General features: G+C 40.8%; 1 protein-coding gene across 1 annotated transcript in view; it reads left to right on the forward strand.

Moving 5' to 3' along the window:
• The first annotated feature begins 3,531 nt into the window (after positions 1–3,531).
• The window catches only part of LOC119028127 (inactive N-acetylated-alpha-linked acidic dipeptidase-like protein 2), a 393,803-nt gene continuing 374,192 nt past the window's right edge, over positions 3,532–23,142 (forward strand). Inside the window, exons 1-2 of the mRNA XM_037113698.1 lie at positions 3,532–3,571; positions 9,419–9,481. The gene's annotated coding sequence lies outside the window, so the exon portion shown is untranslated. The remainder of the gene's footprint in view (positions 3,572–9,418; positions 9,482–23,142) is intronic.

Consider the following 23,142-nt stretch of genomic DNA (forward strand, 5'->3'; position numbering starts at 1 on the left):
CAAACAAACAGATACAGGGAAACTTCACACTTCATTCTTGTTGTGATGTGTCCATACTTGCTGGATGAACTTGCATTTATGGCAACAATTAATAATTAATAACACATTCATCTGTTAATTGTCTTTATCTACTTGAAGGCATTAGAACCTGAGAAAAGATGAAGCATCGATGCAACTGTAACAGAAAGCTTTCACTATCTCGAGGGGTGTAATAAGTAATAAGTATTCAATGAGTACTGACTGCAGTACATTCTAGGCTCCTGTGCTGGTTTGAGAATAATTTTGAGAAACATGTGAGCTTGCAGCAAAAATGATGGCCTTCAAGTCCAGGGCCAGTGAGCTGGAAGCAGTGATGGTCTGACCTTGCCTCGAGGAACCCAGTGAAAGACGAGACTTTGTCAGCTGGAGAGATCCTCATCCAAAGAGACAAGGAAATGATTCAAACCCTCTGCTTCATTTAATGCAGGGGTGACCACCGACACGCTCCCTCAGTTTGACCCTCCTCCGTTTGCCACTCAAGAGGAGCGAGTCACTGCCACTGACATCACCCGTCTCCAGCAAATGAACTGATTTACTGATTTTTGAGCTTTAACTGAAGCTCTGTTCCCTATCGACAGCAGTTGTGCATGTCAATAATTGGTTAATGCAGACAAATCGCACATGCCCTTTGCACATGAACAATACAGTTTTATTGACAGAATGAATGATGAAATTGACACTGACAGGGAAATTAGAAAATTAATGTTTTGCCCAAGATTTTCAATCCAGGCTCTCCTGGAGCCATTAGTCAAGGGGGGTTTCCACTGACATGTAGATTGACATTGACTGGAGGAAGTGTTCACTCAGAGGCGACAGTAATAAATGTGAGCTCACTGAAGCACAATGTTATTCAGCTCCACTGCCCAGTTGTTTTATAAAAGGCATCTGTTTTTATTTATGCTCAGACATTATAGAGATTTAAAATGGGATGAAGCGGGTGCTTAAAAATCCAAACCGTCATCTCCATAATCTCCAGCTCAGTAGGCTCTGCTGGAGTGAGAGAATGGAAATTACAGCCTGTCAGGCATCAATGACAGAGAGAAATGGGAAAATGGTGGACTTTTAACAGCCTTTCCTTTTACATACCCACAAAAAACATTCTTGCTGGTCAATTTAACACTGTGTCAGGCAAGGTCACTCCCCTTTAAGTTAAGTTTCCTGGGAAATTGAACCTGTATTTTCTTAACTGAAGATGAAGCAACGCCGTAATTTAGATGAAAGCCTAAGTGGGCTGAAGTCCCATAATGTAAGCATAGTAAAGGCAGGTGTGCATGCACCCGAGCTATAAGGAGGATGCTATTCAAGTATGTAAGCATGGTTTGAGGATGTAATTCTGGTGCCTTCTGTAAAAGTTATTATTGCAGTTAAACCGTTATCACCACAGAAGTGAGGAAACTGTTGCACACTGTCTGGAGTTACTGTAATTTTCTGAAAGATTATTGCTTTAGGACATATCCAACTTGTTCTGATTGAAATAATTCAGCAACCAGTATTAGTTTAACATTAATAATACTGCACCACTAGGACACTTGCAGACAGCATGCAGATCTGACAGATTTCATTAAAACCTACAGGCATGTGATTACCTTTCAAAAGAAGCAAATAAAAGGGAGGATTGTGACTTAGCAACAGGAACATATGAGTAGAAAAAAAAGGAGAAAGATGTCAACAAAGATGTCTAACAAACCAAGACCAGCGATAGCATTGACAGGACAATCAGACAACATGACAAAATATAAATGACCTCTTTAAGGAAGTGTGATATTTTCTACAACAATCAGGGTGTGTTGTGACAGTGTGCAAAACCTCTGTGTTGTTTTAACATACATACATGTTCTCTCACAATGCACAGGTCAAAACATGGTATTAGTCAAACCAATTCAACCAATTCCCACATTCAAAAAGCAGCATCGTACTTATAAATTAGTGCTGTTTAGTAATGTTGACCGTAGCAACTGCTGGTAAGTCACATCTTGCAATTAAAGCTCTCAGTGTCCCGTATGGCTGCTGAGCTAACGTCAAGCTAGTTTCATGGTCTGACTCGACAAGCTGCTGCTGAGCTCCAAGTGCTCCGGAGATCCCGACTAAGGTGATGAGCTTGAATTATTGATTTCATATGCTTGGAAGTATAGCCTCTTTTGAGGGATTTTGACTTTGTGTTTACTATCCGCTAGCATTAGCTATCAAATGTTACCTGACTGCTATGAAGCTAGACCATGTGTTGCTGGATTAACGTGTGCAGTTAGCTGACGTTAGATTACTTATGGACCAGCAAACTCACCATTGTCTTGGTCTCACAGAACAGTCCACCAGTTTGTGCTGCACATTTATTTACATCATTCTGTAGTTTGGCTCACGCAACACAAATCACAAACGTATCGTTAACTGCTTAAGACAGATTTTTTTTTAAAACGAGCGATGGTACGCCTGTTGTCAGCATTGATACCCTTATTTTCATGGGTACAATCAGACATAGAAGGCTAACATTAAGTTAAATGACCAATATGTGTCCCGCTTGTTTACCTGTCGTCCCTGTCCACCAACCTGAGATCACGAATACAGAAGGCGGACAGGACCCAGGCCTGGAGCTATAAAGTGATAAAATACTGAGAATTATCACATTTTGACAAAATGTTTCTATCTTAATCGGTGCAGCTTTTCAATGCTTTACTCAACCAGCTGTCCAGAAAACTCACAGACCAAATGGGTGCATTATAAATCACTCAAGTGACGCTACTCAGCCAATCAAATCTGTGTTTTGATTTGAGCATTGTGATTCGAGAGACATATGTGGATGTGAGCAATATGAGCAACAACAGTCGGTGAAAAACAGACAGCAAAAAACAAGGCTTTTATTTAAGAATGGATTCTTTAAAGTTCTGATAAAAAGACTGATGGAGCCCTAATTGCTTCAGCATAGTTTCGTGTTTCCTATAAAAATATAATATAAAAGGCTGAGGCCAATAGCTAGAAATGTAGGTCATGCTCCGCCAAATCCTCTTAGTCCTTAATGTTGCTTTCCGCTTCAAATTGGAGCTTTCAGTGAACATGGCTAAGTCTCCAAAAAGATGGAAGCCATTTTGATGACAGGAAATACAGCACAGAGGTTGTTTTCTTGCAAGGTCTGGTTCCTGGAATTGCATTAGTGAATAGAACCGCTAACCAGCTCATGTCCAGAGGCGGTTATTGGTTTGTTAGCATTTGCTTTAGCAACAAGCAAAGCTATCTGTCCAGAGTTGCTCAAGGCAGGAAAACCAAATTGCAAATATTTTCTGCACCTTTAAATGCTAATGAGCTCCGTCTGTCAACGCCCACTTGGAGAGCCCTTCCTGCTACGTCACTCTCAGGGAGAGGATTCCCCTTGCGTTAGCAGTAGCATGCGCTAATCTTTACGGTGGATGTATATATGTATCGCTATGGCTCGCGGAGATTTTTTCCTTCAACCGAACCAGTTTGACCCAGAACCGGACCCAGAAGGAGAGGCTGCTGAAGAAGTACAGACTCTGTGGCTGCAGCAGGACGTTTCAGAATGGTTAGTTTGTCTGTATAATGTTAGTTTGTTCGTATGTGTTGTTACAGTTAAGACAAGCTAGCTAACGGCTAACAGCTAGCGAAAGCTGTGTTTGTCTCCAAACTCTTGGACACTGTTAGCATCGTCTCTGTCTCCAGTCTGCACATGTTTCCAGACTTTTTACTGTGACAACCAAGCTCCATCGTAATATTATTAACATTAAACTCGCTTCAAACGCCATTGCATAGCGGACCGAAGCGGAGCTAACTAGTTAGCCAGTTTCCAGCTGACTTCTCCATATTCGTTGCAACTATAAATACTATGAAAACCGCGGCGACACTTTTCGGTGGCTCGGGTGCAGTTGCTGGGTCTGGTATGGTTGGGACTGATCCTTTACGAGGGTCAGTGTCGAGGCAAAGCCAGCTTTGTACTGACCCTCCTTACTGAAGCAGTCTGATGTGAGGCGATTAGCAAACACACATACAAGCTAACACGAACCGCAGCCGGCACTTTTTCTTAAAATATGAACACTGTCTCTTCTGTTGTTCTGTAGCTGGGACAGAATATAGACACTGATGTTGATTTATACAACCAACAACAGAGCTATTTGCGTGTCCAGCTCTGAGCGACGACATTGTGAAACACTGCTGGACACACCGAACTTCACCTCGGGGATGGACGCCCTCCTCTCAGATATCTCCTATCACCGCTCAGAGGAGGTCGGCCTCTGATAATGACTCCTTTAGTTACGTGACGACAGGAGCTGAATCTGACCAGCCTGTAGCAGCGCCTTGTCACCAGTGGGTGGGCTGCAGAGACCATGCAGGGCTACTTTGTTTACCTCATTCAGGGAGTTGGCAGGCTCAGGGAGGACCAGCTTATATATGTAGAGACCAGAGAAAACATGTTTTTTCATAATATGGGACCTTTTAATGTTTATTCTTCCCACAGGCAGTTCAAAATCAGTATGTCTATTTGGAAGGCCGCGGTCTCTTAACAAACCCACTCTGCAGGAAAACAGTATTTATTCACAAATATCAAAGATCAGGAATATGTCCTGGATTAACAGGCTGTTTGGTTAAATAATCAAATAATGTATAGATACAGCACTGGTTTAAACCAAATGCAATTTACTGCTTTAGAAGGCCAACATATGTTAAATTTTATCTAACAAAATGTGGTATTCAGATGACCTTGGCTTTAAATATATGAGTGCTGACTGAAGCAAATTGTCATGCACCTGGGTGTTCAGTGTGACCAACCCATAGACAGTATTTTAAAAAAAGTACCCCACTGTAATGCTTTTGTTCATTACCTGATGATGTCAAGCTCCACTAATGCCCAAGTTACTGATATAACTTACAAATATGTATTTAAATTGAAATGGCGAAGGCAGCGCGCGTCCCCTTTCCCCCACTTACTCAAACTGTCAAAGCATTAAATTGAAAGTCAGGATGTCAAAATGCTCATAAAAATAACCACTTAGTCTCACCCACTGAGGGGAACTTAATGCACGGTTACAGGCTATTTCAAGGCTATTTTTATGCAATTGCTGTGACTGAGACATCTGCTAGTGTCGCCTAGAGTCACCGCATCGTCCAGGCTTTTTACAAAAGCTTGCTACAGATGTTGACACATGTGTAATTTCACTGGCAGATAATATGTTAATGTCACAATTGGCATGTTGCCTGGAAGTGCTCAGATCCTAATGGGCAGCCACTTTACAGGGGTGTAATGTCCATTTTACAGTCATCTCGTGGTTCGGATGCTTTTAGCATCCACACACTGGTGCCGGTTGTTTTAGTTACATAGGAGTCCAGTGAACAATTTATGACTTAAAGTTGAAGAGATCATCTACCATCAGTTTTTATTGGTAGGACATCTTTGAGATTTACATGCCACTGAAAGAAGGTGTCAACTTTGAGATAAGTGAAGTCGATGTTATTATCTGTTCGTATTTCATTGGTGACCTTTACGGCTTTTCTTGCATTGATTTTGCAATTAGCAAAGATAAGACGAGAGGGAACGGTTAACTGACCTCAGCGTTGGATTTTACAACAGAAATATATAAAAACACCCCATATAACTTTTTTTTACACCCCATATTTATAAGTGTATTTACAAATTGATGGCATTTTGGACTTCATTACACTTTAAATGAAACATTTTATTGTTTAAAGCTCCTAAATCTTTGAGTCTCATTGCCAACCTGACCTACAATCTCAAAGTATCATTGTTTGATGAGTTGTGAAAGAGACTCAAAAAGCGACTCTTATAAATACAAACTTTAAGAACAGCTAATCAACTGATATACTATCCAACACGTACCTTGACAACTGAGTTGGTCAGGGAATCCCAAGTTCGAACGGTTGTAGTTTGGTTGTGTTAAACAAGAAAACAACTTGGTAAGGTTCAGGAAAACACTGTGGTTTGTGTTAAAATAACAGTGTTACCAATGTGACTTCAGTTGTACGTACACTGCTTAAGTGCATTAGCAGGTTTAATAACAAACCGTTGACTTTAGGTCAAGCAGTTGTCTTTTGGATGATGATTATTACAGCTTCTGGAGCTCACAGCCTTATAGCAAACATAAATATGGGTCATAATATGATGTGTTCACAGTTGATTTGTCACATTAAACTGGATATAAAATCAATATCATGAAAATTAATATAACGTTAGATTTAAGAAAACCTTTTTGGGGCCATCCCGATGGTATGTGATACTAAAAATGGGTCATTCAAATTAAAACTTATTAATTACAATATATGTTGTGTATAGTGGAAAACATCTGACTGTCCCCCCCCCAGTGGTAGCATTATAAAATACACTGTGGCACAAAGCAGCTCCTGCCACTGATAATGAGAGCAACCTATCAACTGCACCAAATCTTACAACAAAGTGCATGCCATCATGATAATTTGTGCTTGTATCACAAAATGTCCACATGAAGTGGCTCTTATTAAATTACGTTAAAAGTAGAATCGCTAAGGGCTCTTCACAGCAGATTTTTCAGCTATCTCGGCTAACTGAGACTTCTGTTTGTGCCGAGCTGAGTTGGATAAACAGGAGGTCAGCAACCTCAAATCACCATTACAAAAGACAAATGTGTCCCACCTCAAACGGTGCTACAGGGGAGTAAACTGATGAAGAACGGACTGTGCATAACCACACAGTCCTGCGAAAAGGTCCAGTCAGGAAACATAAGTGAAAACGTCTGTCGGGTGTTTACTGAATAGCTGACATCACACCATCGACTCTGTTACTGCAGATACAGTAAACAAATGCCTGCATCCTACAGATTCAGAGCAACATGGACTATTTTTTGAAGTCATGTGTCTGGCTAATTGGTGGGAGTGTAAGTTCAATACTTGGTTACAGTTGTAGCTCTGTTTTGGTCTTTTCAACGCCTGACAAAAACATGAGTTGTTTAGCTGGCTAGCTGGTGCTACACTGTGTAAACGAGCTAGTTGTGAGATCTGTCTGCATTTTAGTGCTTGGCAGGTTTCTACCGTATCGAGTTAGCTAGGAAGTGGTTGGATGATAACGTCAGTTGTATAATTGAAGCTAATAGGCTATCAAGCATGTTGTTTTGCCTTGAAATATGGTCCATTGTTACACACTGAAATGATTTGTCAGAATCTTTACTTATAAACAACTTGTAACCTGGAACACACAGTATAACATTTGCGCTACTGAGTGTGGTTTCACAAGAGCAACAACATCGTGCACTATTACAACTACACACAAAATCTCTGTGCAGGTTTAACAAGATGAAGGTTTACTGTCCTACTGAAGGTCTGATATAATTTAAATTTAATCACAGCAACTTGGAGACCTGGATTCATGCCGGTGATGAATCTAATTACAGCTGTGGAATTATTAAAGAATAAGTTAAAGAAGTCAGGATGATAAATTAGTTGCCACTGGAAACCTACAGATTGTTATCCACGTTGGTTCTTAATATAGGCCCGAATGTTTCTTTCCACGTTAGTGACACCTTGTACAACTTGGTCTCGGCCAAACACCTTTACCTACATTGTTATGATGAGCTGTGACTTTGTGCTCCGCAGAGCTAAATATAGCTCACGGCTGCTAAGATGGATTGAAGGCGACGTGATATCTGGGAGGGAAATTACTTGAGCTTAATGAAGTACATAACTCATTGCTCACATGCTGCCCACTATATAGCACACTCTCTCAATCTGTGAGGACAGTTTAGAGGGCACCACACACACTTGTAGAGGGTAATAGTTCATTTTCCTCACTGGCTCTTCCACTGAGACCTCTTTCCAGCTTGACCCAGTTGTGAGGAAAAGTTATGACTCAATCATTACTTTTAATGGTTGTTCAATCATTTTAAATGATAATGGGTTTTGTATTTCCTGTGTGTCAGATGTTAAGGACCTCCTGGTAGGACTAATGTAACTTCTCATTTGTTAAAGCGTCATCATGCTGTGTACTGTTTTTAACATTTTCAGCAGTGGTACTCAGTTCTCAGATCCTTTACTTGAGCAAACTCCCTGCATTTTAAACCCTGCTTCAGTTAAAGTCCAAAATTACTTTCAGCTTAAGCACGTGTTTATGATGTAAAATATCAAAACCAAAAGTAAAATTGGTTACTCATATGTTGCCCGGGCCACATTTGTCTGTTGCTATCTTAGTGGTTCAGATAAAGCTGTAACTGAGCCTGACCCGGACTCAATAGGTGTCCTGTTTTTTTACGTCTAAACCCAATTCACTGTCATGGTCGATTAATGTTAACGTAATGATTGTCGTCTGGAAAGTAACACAAAGTCTGTGCTCAGCTTGTAAATAGCAAACTCAAGTACTAAGCAGGACACAAAGCACCAAGACCAACATCAGGTCCAATACTTACTCTATTATCAGTTATCACATAATATCACTTAGAAAACTTACCAATTACACTATATTTATGTATTTTTACACTGTATTTTCAGCACTTGATAGCGATATGTCAATTGAAGTGACCAAGATCGACCCGAGCCCAAACATCATTTCAACATTTTACATGCGTTCCGACAATTCTGGTTGTACAAATTCTGATACACCAGCTAAGCAGCAATTTGTTAAGGTGTGACAAGTCAAAAATGTTGGGAATCACTGGTTTTATTTTGAACGCTGCATTTTATTTTGGAAGTAGTATTTCATGTAAAATCTCAGAAAAGCAACTTGCATCTATGGAAGTAAAAATTACCGTATTTCTCTCAATAATGTCCCGTGGAGGTACAAAACAGCACTGAATGGAGTTACTCGAGCAAAGTAAAAGTACCTCAAGATCGTACTCAAGTGCATTACTTGAGTAAATGTACCTAGCTGCTTTCCGTCACTGTAAGTCCGTGCTTGCTGCCTCAGACGTTGCCCGTGCTACAAATTTTTGGCAGGTATTTTGAATTATTTTCTAAGCGTCCCGCGGCTCTAAACGCTCCGAAATCCTTTTGACAAAAGGCATTTGTAGCATCAAAGGCATCTCTGACAAAATAAACCCACAAAGAATGTTTTATCGGAGCACCAAAGAGGGTTAGTGTAGTTTTTCACAGGGTTAACCGTTTCCAAATGGTTGGGGTAGTAAATTGGAAGTGAAGGGCGTGCTCCTGGGCGAGAGAGGGGAGAGTGGATGAGAGAACGGCCCTAATGCGGCATCTCATTACAACCTCTGTCAGGATCCCTCTATTCTACCATCAGCTCCCCTTAACTTGGTAAGAGCCCAACTGTCGTTTCGAGTGAGTGTGCCGCCAAGGAGGCATTTACAAATAAATGAAAAATGTCACATTTGATTTCACTCCTCTCGGACTGCGGCGCCTCAGCTTTGTCACAAACTGTCTTTGTTGTTCTGGTCTCTCGCAGGTCCCGCTCCCGGTCGCCGTGGATAGGTTCTGGCAGGTTCAGGCCCTCTGCGTCTCTCCCAGGGTAAGCCCGCAGACAATGACCTTCCCTTAATGTTGTTGAAACACTGATTCCTCCTTCTTTTTTTTTCGCCCCTGCTCTGCTTCTCTCATCCTTGTCCTTGAATGGCATGTGAGCGGGCAGGAAGTTGGTGCTGCCATTCGATGACAGGGAAATAAAGAGCTGGTAAAATGGCGTGGCATGTCGTTTAGGGAGAGTCAGCATGGTATCGTTTTTAACCCTTGGCTTTGTGGTTCGCCTGGGATGCCCTCGCTATTGCTGCCGCCGCCACAAAGGCAGGGAATTAAAGACACACTGCACCTTTTTGATCTCGTATGTTTGCTGAGGTTATTTCATTCTGTCTTTTTCGAAGGAAATATCACTTTGCTTTTTTCATGTTTCGCGATTGAAATCTTTGGATATTTCGGCATTTCTTTCGCGACGCTGTATGATGGCTTTTTCGCTGTTATTGTTATACGTTTTTTGTCCTACGTCGGAGAATTTCTAGTCTTTGTCATTCGTGTTGTCAACAATACGGTTTACTGTCATTATCACTGTGAGAGCATTAATGTTATTAAAGCTTTAAGGTTTCATTTCGTTCCACAAAATGCGAAAAAGCTTTGCGGAATACGAAGAAAAAACGCCAGAATATCCTGTTAAAATAAACCCAGTCGCGTTTTTTGCACCAATAAATACATCGGACGAATATGATGGGATTTGAAATTTGTATACAGTGCACAGTGTTTACATTCTGGAGGTCTGTTAATTTCCATTCATCACAGTCATCATTTTAGTCCGTAATCCATTGCTTGTGAAGCCATTTTAGATTGTGCCTCGCAGTATTTGCTGTTTCATCGGTTTATACGTACCAAACAGTTTCATAATCGCTTTAAGGCATGTTTAATCTCATAGACTGAATTCCAGTGCAGTTACAGTTACAAGGATTTTACTTCAGCTCCTTGACACTGACTGACTGTCACATCAGTTTGGAAACACAGCAGTGAGGTACAATTTTGAGTCCATCACTATATATAAAAGCCTATATATATATATATATATATATATATATATATATATATATATATATATATATATATATATATATATATCCCACAATACCTAGTGCAGCTCTCAGTCTCTCCCTTAACAACACACCCTCAGCACGCTACAGCTAAAGGCACTGAACCACATCAACATCAAACACTAGCACTTCTTTAAGCTCTATTGTCAGATGAAAGACAGTCTTTAGATTATCGTGTGTAATTGTGTGTTTTAATGGTTTGTTACAAGGATCCATCACCTCACAGCACGTTGACCCTGATAAAACAACCAAACGCTTTTTTTGATGTTGAGCGTCACCGCGAGAAACGTCTTTTTCATTAAGGATTACCTTCCATCAGCCCGCTAATGCAGTCGCTTCAAAGTAAAGACCTGCACACCGCAACCACTTCAGATTTGTCATCCCGTCCTGACATATTCATATCCTGAACACTTGTCTAGAGACTTGAAAGTATGTATGCATATATGTGTACGCTTTCAAGAAGTTGTTTCAAGACTGTGTTTGTACCCACTTCTAACAATCCTCACACCTCTTTGAACAATTATTGGAAAACAAGTGTGCTGCAGAGAAAACGCTTTTACTCACCTGCTGCTGCCCTTAACCGTCTCTGCACATCAACTGGTGTCTGCTCCAGAAGGGCACTCAGTGAGCTACCATTTGTAGCTTGTAGCATTTTTTTTTCTTTAATGGAGTACAAATGCCCCATGCAGGCTTTTTGGAATGGGTTGTTAAGCCTCTTTAGTAACACTTTAAAGACTGTGTGTAGTGGGTGGGATGTTGCAAGGAGGGGGAGACGGACGGCCTGTTATAAGATCCTGAAGGCAGGACGCCTCTGCAGTTTAAAAGCTGTTAATGATGCATGTCGCTCACCGAGGAATCAGTGGACCGCAGCCAGCAGGTTTCTTACATCAGGCATGTGTGCGTATGTGTGTGTCTGAGCCGGACACCTGTTGTGTTCTCTGAATCCAGTCGTCCATTAGGTGATGAGGACGAATAGCAAGTAAAGCCTTGTGTTGAATAGAAGTGGCAGCAGTGTCGGTTGCTAGTGCATTTTTGAAGGAGCGAAACTAAACAGCTGGTTGAAACTTATTCAGACATTAGTTCAATACTGGATGGATGTTTTTGGTTGGATGTTGTGTGAGAATCCCGATGCAACCCTTGCTCCTCCCACTCAGCTGTGACGCTGTGTTTTGTGCATTCACATCTATAAGCGTCCTGATTCTTGTTGTGAAAGAGGGGTAGGGTGAAATAAGAGGGCTACATGGCCCTCCAAATGAGTCACACTTCAACCGAGAGTTATGAAAACTCTATGTATTATGGTCATTTTCTTTATAGAAAGCATAAAACAACTGCTACTTGTTTTTCGATGTGTTGAAGGCTATTTAGCAAGCTAACGATACATTGTTATTGCAAATGTGTGCATGACAGTCCAGCCTGCATTTCGCCATTTTTGGTGGCATTTGATGGCCAAAGTTTAACTAAAGTCCATGAGTGAAACTGCTGCATGTGGTGACGCTGCTGTAATGTCAGCACAGACTGGCACTCGGGTTGCTAATGTTAGCGTGTAAAGCAAAGCTTATGTTAGTGACCTGGTAATGAAGCAGTGTGGTAGCAGTGAAGAAGATAAATGGAAAAGGGCATTGCGTTAACACCAGGATTGCCACAGTAACACAAGAGAAATCACCACAGCTGAAGAATGCATACTGGAAATGTCCGGCTGCACCACTGATGTTACATGATGATGTTTGAAGATCTCAAGGGTTTCAACCCCAACCCCTTGTAATTCTGCTCTGCATGGCAGGGGAAACTGAAAACTGAGGTGTAGGGGTAACAATTGTAAATGGGATTGAGCCTTTTAATTTTTATTGTCTTAATGGCTGCAAACTGTGAAAGTATAAGTGGTTTTAACCTATCAGAGAAACATACAATGGATATTACGTCAACATCTAGTGAGACGTGTCTCAGAGAGGTTACACTCACAATCATGCGCAACTGGGAGCTGCCCACACGAACCACGTCTTCTACTGGAGCTTGTTGAATAGCTCTATCAGAGCAGTGAAGGGTTAATTCCCTGCCTAGAGGGAAGTTCTTCAGACGGTGTTGAGGCCAGGGTTATATTGATTACGGTCAATGTTCAGATTATTAGTTCAAAGGTCAGGATTTGAAAACATGATGAGCGAGGCACTGAGGTTATATTGAAATCACATACATTCATAACCCACTGGAGTTAATTGTTATGAGTACACGATGCAGAATTGGGAAAGCGCGACCTTTTCTAATGGAGCTCAGTGGGAATGTGGTTTGAACCCCTGGCCTTTAGCTTTTCAGTCATCTGAGCCATTAGAGCTCAAATCATGAAAAACATGGTGGGTTAGAGGTTAGAGGGGTACAGTGGCTATAAAGATATTTGATGGTTTGACATGAGGTCTAAGAGTCCTGTCTCGTGTCATGATTGTTATCTGTCTTACCTTTTTCCCATGTGAAGGCAGTTTGTCAGGGACAATTTGACGCAGCAGGTTTCAGTGGTTACACTGAACACCTCGCACATTAATGTATGATGGAAGAAATGTTTAGGATGCCATGTTATTTTAAAATTGACCAATTCAGTAGAGAGAAACTTCACATAAAAGTAGGTTTGGAATGTGCATAGTAACAGAGACATTGTTTAACGAAAGGCACGCTGTCATTATTATTTTTTTATATTCCCACCATATTTTAAAGAGGGCCACTTGTTACCATGTGCATTGGAGTAGATTTTGAAGTGGACATGGTATTTAGTTGTGTTTTTAACAATCTCAAGCATCTTGTTATTTTTATTTATTACATTGTCTGGTAAGTTCCCAAGTAGAGTTGTATGATCTGTGTTTTTCCTGTAAAAAGCTGGCCATTTTAATAAAGAGTGAGACATGTGTCATACCTGACCACATGCTATGGTAATCTTAGACTCAACTACAGGTATAGCTATGCCTAGTTCCAGCACTGACAGGTCTCCTCTAGTGAATAAATAAAAAGGCAAATTTGAAGCAGCCGGTATTAATTGGTCAAACCTCTTAAACATCACAAAATTAAAAGTAATCTTGTCTCGGAAGCAGTATTGGTTTGACAGCAGACTGCTGTCCCCAGCTTGCTGCTGGCAGTGGTGCCGTCCATGATTACAGGTCTGCCTGATGACTTGGCATATGGGAACCACACAAGTTCCTTTTTTGAGGGAACACAATGGAAAAACCTTTTAAGGGCCAGATGCTGGCATTGTGCTTTTGTCAACTGTAAACTAAGAGTTTAAAAGATAACTATGACTAATGAACTATTCATATAACAGAAACATGGTGGTCATTTATATCAAGATAGGTTCTAAAACGTAAAACTGAATGAACTTGTGTCATTTATCACAATTACAATTATTATCCAATATCGGGGTAGGTGTGATGTGTAGCGCACTAACATTACCATCCCTCCCTCTCCTTTCCGTGCATAGTTCAGGAGTTTTTTTTTTTGGGTCCTTATGAAATCAACATAAGTTTGTGCAAAATTAACCACAGGGAACAGATTAGTTGATTAGTTAGACATGTGTGGCAGATGCATAGGTAGGTGGAACTGGAGACTATAACATGAGTTCTGATGTCAGAGGGAAATGGCTGGCTGTACATTCACAAGTTGGTTGAAAAGGAAATACAAGCTTTAAGATGATGTAGTGCCTTCATAGCTTAATGTTCTGCTCTGTGAATGTACTACAATTTTATTAGCCCCAGGAAACTGTTGAGTTTTGCAACCAAATCAACAGACTACACAAGATGACAGACCTACAGAGCCACAGATGATGGTTTTAAAATGTCTCAGCGCAGACAAGTGGGTAAACAGATTAGCAAAAACTTGATAAACCCAATCATATTTCAATGCTAAGTCCCATTTTACATTAAATAAAACATGAAATATCACTTTGAATAGACGGATCCTCATTATGCAAGCCCAAAGCTTCTTGGGCAGGTTATATACACAAATTCATATTGCATAAAGCAACAGTTTTGTACCATGTACAAGCATGTGAGTCAAACCTATGTCTTTGATTATATGCCCTGTGTGGAGAATACTTCGCCAAACATGTATTTTCAAGTTACTTTGTTGACTTTGTTTCAATTCATTTTAGTCATTATTCACGCTGATTTATAAATGTTTTGGACTGATGGCAAAGCTTCTTGAGTTTTTGATGAGGGTCATTATAATGTAGTAATCAAACTATTTCGTTGGAAAACCATATCAGACAAATATTATTGTTCCAAGCAGAGTATTTTGTTTAAATAGATCAGTGTGATGTACCAGTGCAGTGCTGTTGTGGGTCCTGCTGGTTGTAGCACATTTTGCTGAATAACTGACTCATCTGTGCTGCTTTAACCGTCAGTCTTAATTTGTTGATTTGTTATTTTTAAGTTTTGTCTTGGTCAAAAGTCCATGTGAGTGTAAAGCCACATTCGCTCAGCTTCATTGTTCTTACTTAGTTGACTATGAAAAAAAAATAGTTGGAAAATTTTTTTAGTAGGTTTTTATCTTTATAAAAAAACAGTTAAGCTCCCATGACAGCGAGTGGGGTGCTATTTGCTTCAGCATAGTTACACATTTCCTGTAAAAACAGGAGGCAGCTTGTTACAACACTTGTCATGGACATTGACTTGTTTTTATTGTAGCTATTAGTGCTAAATGTGCATTACACTTTGCACTGTGGAGCTATTCTGTCCACCTAATCTGTCCAGACTGACTCTGTCTGGACTGGAAGCTCCTCTTAACGACGTCATCAGCATAAACCTTCTCCACAGAATATAAAATATGATCCAGTTTCACCCAAATCAATGACTAAAGATTGAAAGCTGTGTTTTTGGAGAAGTCACTGAGGCTGGGACCATGGAAACATTCCACTCTGGCGGCATACTACTTTTTACACATCCATTGCGGTATCATAAAAATTAAGAGAGCGTTTATTGAATAAAAAAATGTGTATACGCCTCCAAGTACGGCAAGGGTCATCGATATTTTTTTCTCATTTTCCAGAAAATAATAAACTTTAAAATACCATCTAATATTGAATTTCTATAAAAGTGACTTTTCCGCCCCTGTTGGGCTCGATGCTGACCTATAGGTGAGACACAAGGCCAGACATGACATGGTTTTAATCAGACCGCATATGAGCAAACTTTAATCCCTATAATCAGACAATCAGTGCTGAAAATAGCCAACAGAATTACATCTGTGTGATTAAACTTCAACTCAAAAGTGTGTCTTATATGTGCCATCAAAACCAACGCAGGAAACAATATCAATAAATCAAAAAAATACAAATGATGAAGAAGATCGCACACCAATGCCATTAGTAAAGCTAACACATGACAACAGAGGAATGCACAATATGGACACATCTAACAAGTCTTAGGCTACAGGTCAGACCTATTCAGTGCTAAAACAAATTGGCCTGAAAATGTGAGGAACACATATAAATAACATAAAAATGAAATTGAATCTGCTAACAAACGACGTCACTGTCAGAGGTGTCGTCTGTGGTGATGATGGAGGCAGGTTTGGTAGAAGACACGGCTGATGAATATCACCCAGCACAGTACAACATGCTCGCTGTCCTTAATGTGACAAAGACCTTGGCCGGCTGTGGAGAGAGAGGTCGGACGTGTGTGTTTGTGTTTGTGTCTGTGCGAGTGTGTGTGTGCATGTGTCAGCGTGCGCATGTTCGGCATATGAATGATGAGTTCTATTCACTCAAGGTGACTTCTGAGGAGTCATCCATTTCTCCAGTCATTGTCTCCCATTACTTGCTCCAATGCACCACTTACGCTACACACACAAAAGCAATCATGGCCTGTTATCTGACTTTAGAGTGTACGTCAACCTATATTGTGGACAGAATACATAAAAGGCTAAAACATTTTAAAGGTTTTCAAACTGACAGTTGAACAGAAATCAATCTCTGACAGCATGCTCGTGTAAATTAGCTCAAAAAGAGAAAATGTTATTTGTATTGAGCCTCTGGATTGATCTAATTATAGGCTTGCTTTACAAAGTGCTGCATGATCTCATGTGTCTGCTCCCTGAGGGCATGTTATCGCTGACCTGACTCTGCACTCTGTGCTTCAAAGACACCCGCTGTGTACATAACTGATTACTTGACAGATTGATGGTGGTCTGTGCTGCAGAGTCAAGAGTATAAATACTTCTGTGATATCTGCAGTGGTATGAGTGTGTATCACTGCAAATTGGTTCACAGTGGTTGGATAAGGCAGAGGTTAAGAACATCGCTATTCAACTTGGCGATCAGAGTTCAAGTCCCAGTCACAGAACTGGGCTGGATGAGAGAAGCACAGTGGAGACTGTGGGAGCTTAAGTGGAGGTGAAGTTCAGAAGTGGGCTGGATGGATGTCTATAGTAATCCAGGAGAGTAAGGTAAAGAACACTATATAGCTTCTTTGTGAACTCTTGGCCATGCCTGAAGAGGTGGAATTGATGACAGTTTATCCAATAGGCTGACGTTATCCTGCAATAAACTGTCCTGCGAATTGGAGTTTGGGGTCATTTTGATGTTTTGATGGAGCCGGTGTCCCGATGTGTCGAGAGCCATTTTATGATTTCAGGGAGGGGTGCTGAAGGGGTCCCATCACAAATTAAAGCAGTACTGATGATTATACTGCAGTAACATTAATCACCCACATTTTATGCTGGTTGTCAAGTCGGTTCACAGCAGCTAGACTGAGTAGAAGTTAACAATGCTGCTTGCCAACTGAGGCTTTAGGTTCCAGTTGGAGCACCACTGGAGATAAATGACATGGTGGATAAGCAAAGTGGAGTTGGGTAGGTTGATGAATGAGCTGGATGGATGGTTAATGTAGAAGAATCATGTAAGGTCAGACTGGTAGTTCAGGAAACAGTTGGGTGAACTAGCTGACTGGTTGGTTAGGTGTAGGGGTTAAGAAAGCTACTTGGGACTCGTTGACAAGGGTTCAAGTCCCAGTTGAAGCAGCTACAAAGATACATGAGTTGGCTCATGGGAAGTGAAGTTGATAAATGTGCTTGATGGAAGGTTCGAGTTACGAAGGTAACCCAGTTCACAGTGGTTGGATGTCAGACGGAGCCCTTCCTCCAATAAATGAGGTGCTGTAGTTCAGTGGAGGTGGAGTTTGTATGTCTCCGCTATCTGAGCTTCATGAGAGGTCCAATTAAGATGACAACATTCAAACACAGAATGGCATAATTAACTCTAATGACCAAATCATATTTGAATGTGAATGTCTGTTTGATTCATTGTGATTTTGAATGAGTCACTCACTTATTTAACATTCTCAGCCCGATACCTGAACTGTCAGTTTCCCTCTGTGTGCAGCTCCCAATTTAGACCTCTTATATGCATATTCAAACATTCAAACACAAACACCCCTCAAGTTTACTCTGTTGTTAACCAGGCTTCAAGAATACTGCCTGTAAAGACCAGCTTAGCTCTTACATATAGAGGAAATGGAAAAAAAAAAAAAAAAGCTTGTTATGAAAGCAATAAGTTACATCACTGCCCAGAAGAACTTATAAACCTGAATAAAAAAGGTAACAAATGGATTTCCAGGTGCCCTTTAAGCATTCTAACTTATTTGGCTGATTTAATGCTATCGTGAGTTCTTGCCCGCAGTCTGGTTGCAGCCACAGCACAAACCCTGTCACCTATCAGACTTAACCTGGACCTTTAAAACCCCCCAGAGGCCCCTGATTAATGGACCTGAAGGACCTAATAGCTCTGCACAGAGACAGATTTACTACAGAGCCATATAGTGTTTTTTTGCACCTAGATGCGAGATGATATTTTCCTCGCTTGAGGCAACAGTTTCACTGTGTTGCACAACACTTCTTTGACACAAAAGGGCACACAGATTGTTTCTGGTGTCAGCCTGAAGTAACAGCTCCAATCTCTGCAATCAGCAGATTTATCAAATGTATAGTTGCTACAGTGTAGTCTGTAACAACAACTCTGACACGTATGAAGGCTGTTGGCACTGGTGTTGAAGTATTCTGAGAAGCAGGCAATGAATACATAATGTGTATCACTCAAAACAATATAAATATGTCCACTGTGTAGTTTTAAACAATACAGCCTGATTACAAACTTTATTTTTGCATGATAAAGGAAACAGATATTAATCCAGATGTCACTGCTCTTCTTCTGTACGGACACCTGAGGATGGTGTTGGTTTGTCTGTCCATCCAACACTTCCAGAGCTGACTGTATTTCAACAATCTGCCAGACTGGCATCAAAATGTTAATATGGATTTTCACAGTAAGGAGGTGATGATTCCTATTCTTTTACTGTGTATTTGATGGGTTTTACGTTTGTTTATGTGGAACCCAGGAATTGACTTAGAGTTATGACTCGCAGGGAATGATGTCATCTCATTTGTCTCCCGAGGAAGTTATTGAACAATGGCAGAGGCAGAGACTAATGTTACAACGGAGAAACTCACGATTATATGTTGTAATTCATAAAGAAACGTAAAAGGGCAACTGCTGCATCCTACTCACAGTGGTTTAACATCACCTACAAAAATATCAGCATGTGAAATGAAATCTGAACCAACGTTACACATCTCGACATATCAGAATGTTTTAGCCCAAATGGTGGACTTTACCTTATTTCGGGTTTGCTGCAAGTGTTTTGTTGTTGTTGGATTTGAATTGTTGAAAAGGAGGAGGCATTTTGTAAAGTCGTCTTTAATACAGATCCTTTCAGAGCTGGACAAGGGGCTTTTCACTGCTCAGCACCTTTTATATAAGTCTTCTCCATTGCAGCAAAATATCTATCTTCCTAATTTAGGAAATGCTGTTGTAAAACCTGCTTCGCTCAGGTGTCTTTCTTCAATTTTATGAATATTAAAATGACTAAAGAGGTCCAGGGGGAGTATAGCAGCGCTGTCGCAACCATCCTTTGATGTTTCTCGGAGGTCCTTTGTTTAGTACTTAACTGGGGCATGTTCCGGGTTTACTGGGTAAATTGATTAACTTTGATTAAAAATCCAGAACAACCTCAAACCTGCAACATGGATTTGATATAAAAGACCTGTTCTCAGTTTTACTCTGCTTATTCACATTATCAGATAAGAACATGCATCTGTTCAACCCCTAGAATTGTGGAGTCAGAGCTGCGGGTTCTGGAAATAATTTCCGCTCAGTGATTGGATTTTTTTTCTGCGCTGCTTCTTGGGTGTCATAGTCGACTTCTTTCATGAGTTTCATGCTCATTTAAGCCTTGGAAGAACGACAACCGCCAGTTACCTAATATTGTCTATGCAAACATATCTTCAAAGCCCTAATATACCTGGAATAACTCCGTCTTTGCCTCTCTAGTCAATGCAATGCAGGAAAGAAAAGGTGCTTTTTTGAGAGATAGCAAAAATTGAAATTACACATAGAGCGTCTGTGGAGAATCAATTTGGAGGCATTAATATTCTTGTATCAAGTACAATTCAGTGCATATTGTCACATATAGTAATGACCAATATATTGTACAGTCACCTTCTAAGCAAAAAGGCATGAGTTTTAGGACTTTATTTGAAACATAAAAAGTGCGAGGCTTCACTCCCCCTTTAAGAGCCTTTCTATGTTTGTATTGTCAAACATTGTCTGGGTTGAACAGACGGAGCCATTTCCCTCACGAGAATTTCTGAGAATTGTCCAAAGCATTCTTTGTCACCATGTATGACAAGATACAACATATCAACGCAGTAATCTCCCTCTCAAAAGGTTAGCTTTGCATTATAATTGCCGCTGACATTTCCCACTTAAATTGCACACGAGCGAGTCATGCAGGTGGGATGAGCAGGCTGCCAGAGTCCCTTTCTCAGAGTCCTTTGTCTCTTTTGCTACGTTCTCCATGAATTGTACTTGTACATGTCAGAATTAGATCAAATTGGATTGTTTACTGCTGGTTTTGGTTGTTTTTTGGCAGATATAGCATATCATCTTGTGACTGTTTTGTGCCTGTTAGTTCCTCAGTTAGTGTTGAACCTTCTGGTCAGGGACATGCTTGCAGGGATGTCCCGGTACTATGTCCTCTCGCTACTCTCTGCTCTCTATCTCCCTATCTTTTCTACCAATTTCTCCCTCTCCTACCCAGTCTCTTCTCGACCTTATCGCATCCTACAATGACACATAACTCAGCAGCACACCTGCGACCCATGACAGCTGAGCCCCTGGCCTGGTGCAGTGCTGTCACTCAGCTAGCTAACTGCCATTAAACAGCATGACCCTGCCGCCCCATTAGGCTTGAGTCAGATGGGAGTGTCAGACCATTCCCCCATGCGCCTCACTGTTTGGCGCTGCTGCGCAGATGTGGTCTTGGTGGAATTAAACCATAAGTGCAAGGGGCTTAGTTAACAGTACAGTCACATTAGAGGGGCTGAGAGTCACTCTAAAGACAAGGCAGGTTTGTAAGACAAAGATAAATATGGTGACAGAAAAGAAAATCAAAAACCAAAATTGGACAACAAGAGCTGCACTTTAAGAGAGCTCCCAAAACACTGTGTACAAATGTAGTCCTGTATTTGTCTGATGATTTTATTGGTTCAAAAAGACAACAGAATTTATGAACAGAATGACGTGCCAAGGTGGCTGAGGTGCCAGTCAACCTTTTCATTGCCAGTATTGACATTAAAAAATATAAATTCTCTCTGTGGAGGAATAAAAACTAACAATGTACAAACAAAAGTATAAGAAAAGAAATAATAAAGCTTGCACACAGCTCCAAAAATTTCAACCCCAAAACATATCTAACAAGAAAGCAACATTCCCCCCCCCCAAAAAAAAAAAAAAAAGAATATAGTACCTGCCTTTGTGATGATGGCAGCATAATGATGGGATCCCTATTGTGAAGAAACAGTGCGTAAGAGTAGTAGACCCTGTATAGTGTAGTCCTCGTGGGTTTAGAACAACCCTAGCCGTAGTGTTTGCTCAGTTCTTTATTGGTTCACAGCTGTGTTATGTAGTGTAGCATTTATTATGAATATGTAAATCAGCTGTTCCACATCCATTTCCACCAATTACCTTCTCATTGGGTGGTAATTAGTATTGATGATGAGATGTCACCCTTTGCAGTCACCTTCTGTTTTCAGAAAAAGTGATTTCAACAAGGTTGATGGAATTACTTGAAGTGGCCCATGAAGCAATACTGGCATATTAGTGTGAGAACACCGGCTGCAATGCCAAATCAATGTGCGTGTTGCAGTGGAACACATGACATTAGTAAGTCTGGTGAAAAGGCTGAACTGTGCCTCATTTATTTAACATGTCTAACCACCCTTGCATGTTCAATTTTAAAGAGAATATTATGTAGAAATATATATTGCGATTATTTGGCCCTGCTCAACAGCACACAAAGCTAACATTACCAACAGCAGAGACGGTAACACCTAAACCTCTGTCAAAAGGGGGCGACTTGACTTGGCAATCCAGTTCAGTGAGCCGAGATCACATCGCGCTCACAGGTCCATTCCATTCCAGGCTCATCATGAAGGTGTGAAGGGATTCCATTGTGTCACATCTGGTGATCATGGCCACTTGTGGAGAAAGTAAACATCTTACTGTCCAGAATTCTTCACCTTACCTCACTTTGCTGCACTAAAAAAATATTAATATTGGTGCCTTAGAACCACAAAGATGTTAGAGTTTAAGCTGAAACTGCAGCACTTCATAATCCCTGAAGAAGAGAGGGAGTTCAGCTATGGAAAGAGAGAAATTGTAATAATTAGAGATGGGAAGTAGGATAGGAAGAAGAGAGGAATAGGAGGGCAGTTTGATATGTGAAGATTTACAGTCTGAAGATATAGTAGAAGTGGCATTAATCATAATGGTTTTGCCTTATAGCTATGCCTGATTTGCAGTATGTTGCGTGATCAGCATGGTAATCAAAGATGCTTCACAAATCACAAGTCTCTTAGCAACCACGGCTGGCACCAAAGTGGAGATTTACCCCAATGGCTCAGTTAGCCAGTAAATTGTTCTTGGAAATGATGCTTGGGACTAATTGGTGTGTCATCAGAACTGAAAGGACTGTGTCAAGGAAGTACATTTTAACAAAGCTGGTTCAAATGTACCACACCTAAAATAAAATTGTGACAGCAGGGCAGCTGTAACTCAGGGTGTAGTGCGGGTTGTCAGGTTCTGACCGCTGCATCGTTCTAAAGTTGAGGCTGCACCAGAACCTCAGTGTTCTACAAAACGCCTCCTGGCCTGAGTCCAAGCTCCAGCTTTGCCAAGACTGCCCAGAGATACACCATGTGGCTGACCTCATCCTTTGGATCCCTGCTTCAACATCTGTTGGTGAGCAGGGATTCAGTGCCATGTAGCTGGTCAAACGTGACTGGTGGGCCAGTCTTAAGAGTCAGACCTTGTCATACCTGCTGACTGACTTCAGCTGTCCTCTGCCTCCATCACAGACTTTGATCCAGCTCCAGCCATCCGGCTGTGGCATATTGGAAACCTGTGGTCTCGAAGAACATCGTTTATGGAGCAGAGAGATCAAAAGCAGTCAAAAATATTCAAATGGACAGTTTTCTTTTAGTTTTTTCTCTTGCTTTTTTCAGTTTATCACTTATTGTA

Source organism: Acanthopagrus latus, chromosome 11 (genome assembly GCF_904848185.1).
Source record: "Acanthopagrus latus isolate v.2019 chromosome 11, fAcaLat1.1, whole genome shotgun sequence".
In the NCBI taxonomy this organism is placed as follows: Eukaryota; Metazoa; Chordata; class Actinopteri; order Spariformes; family Sparidae; genus Acanthopagrus; species Acanthopagrus latus.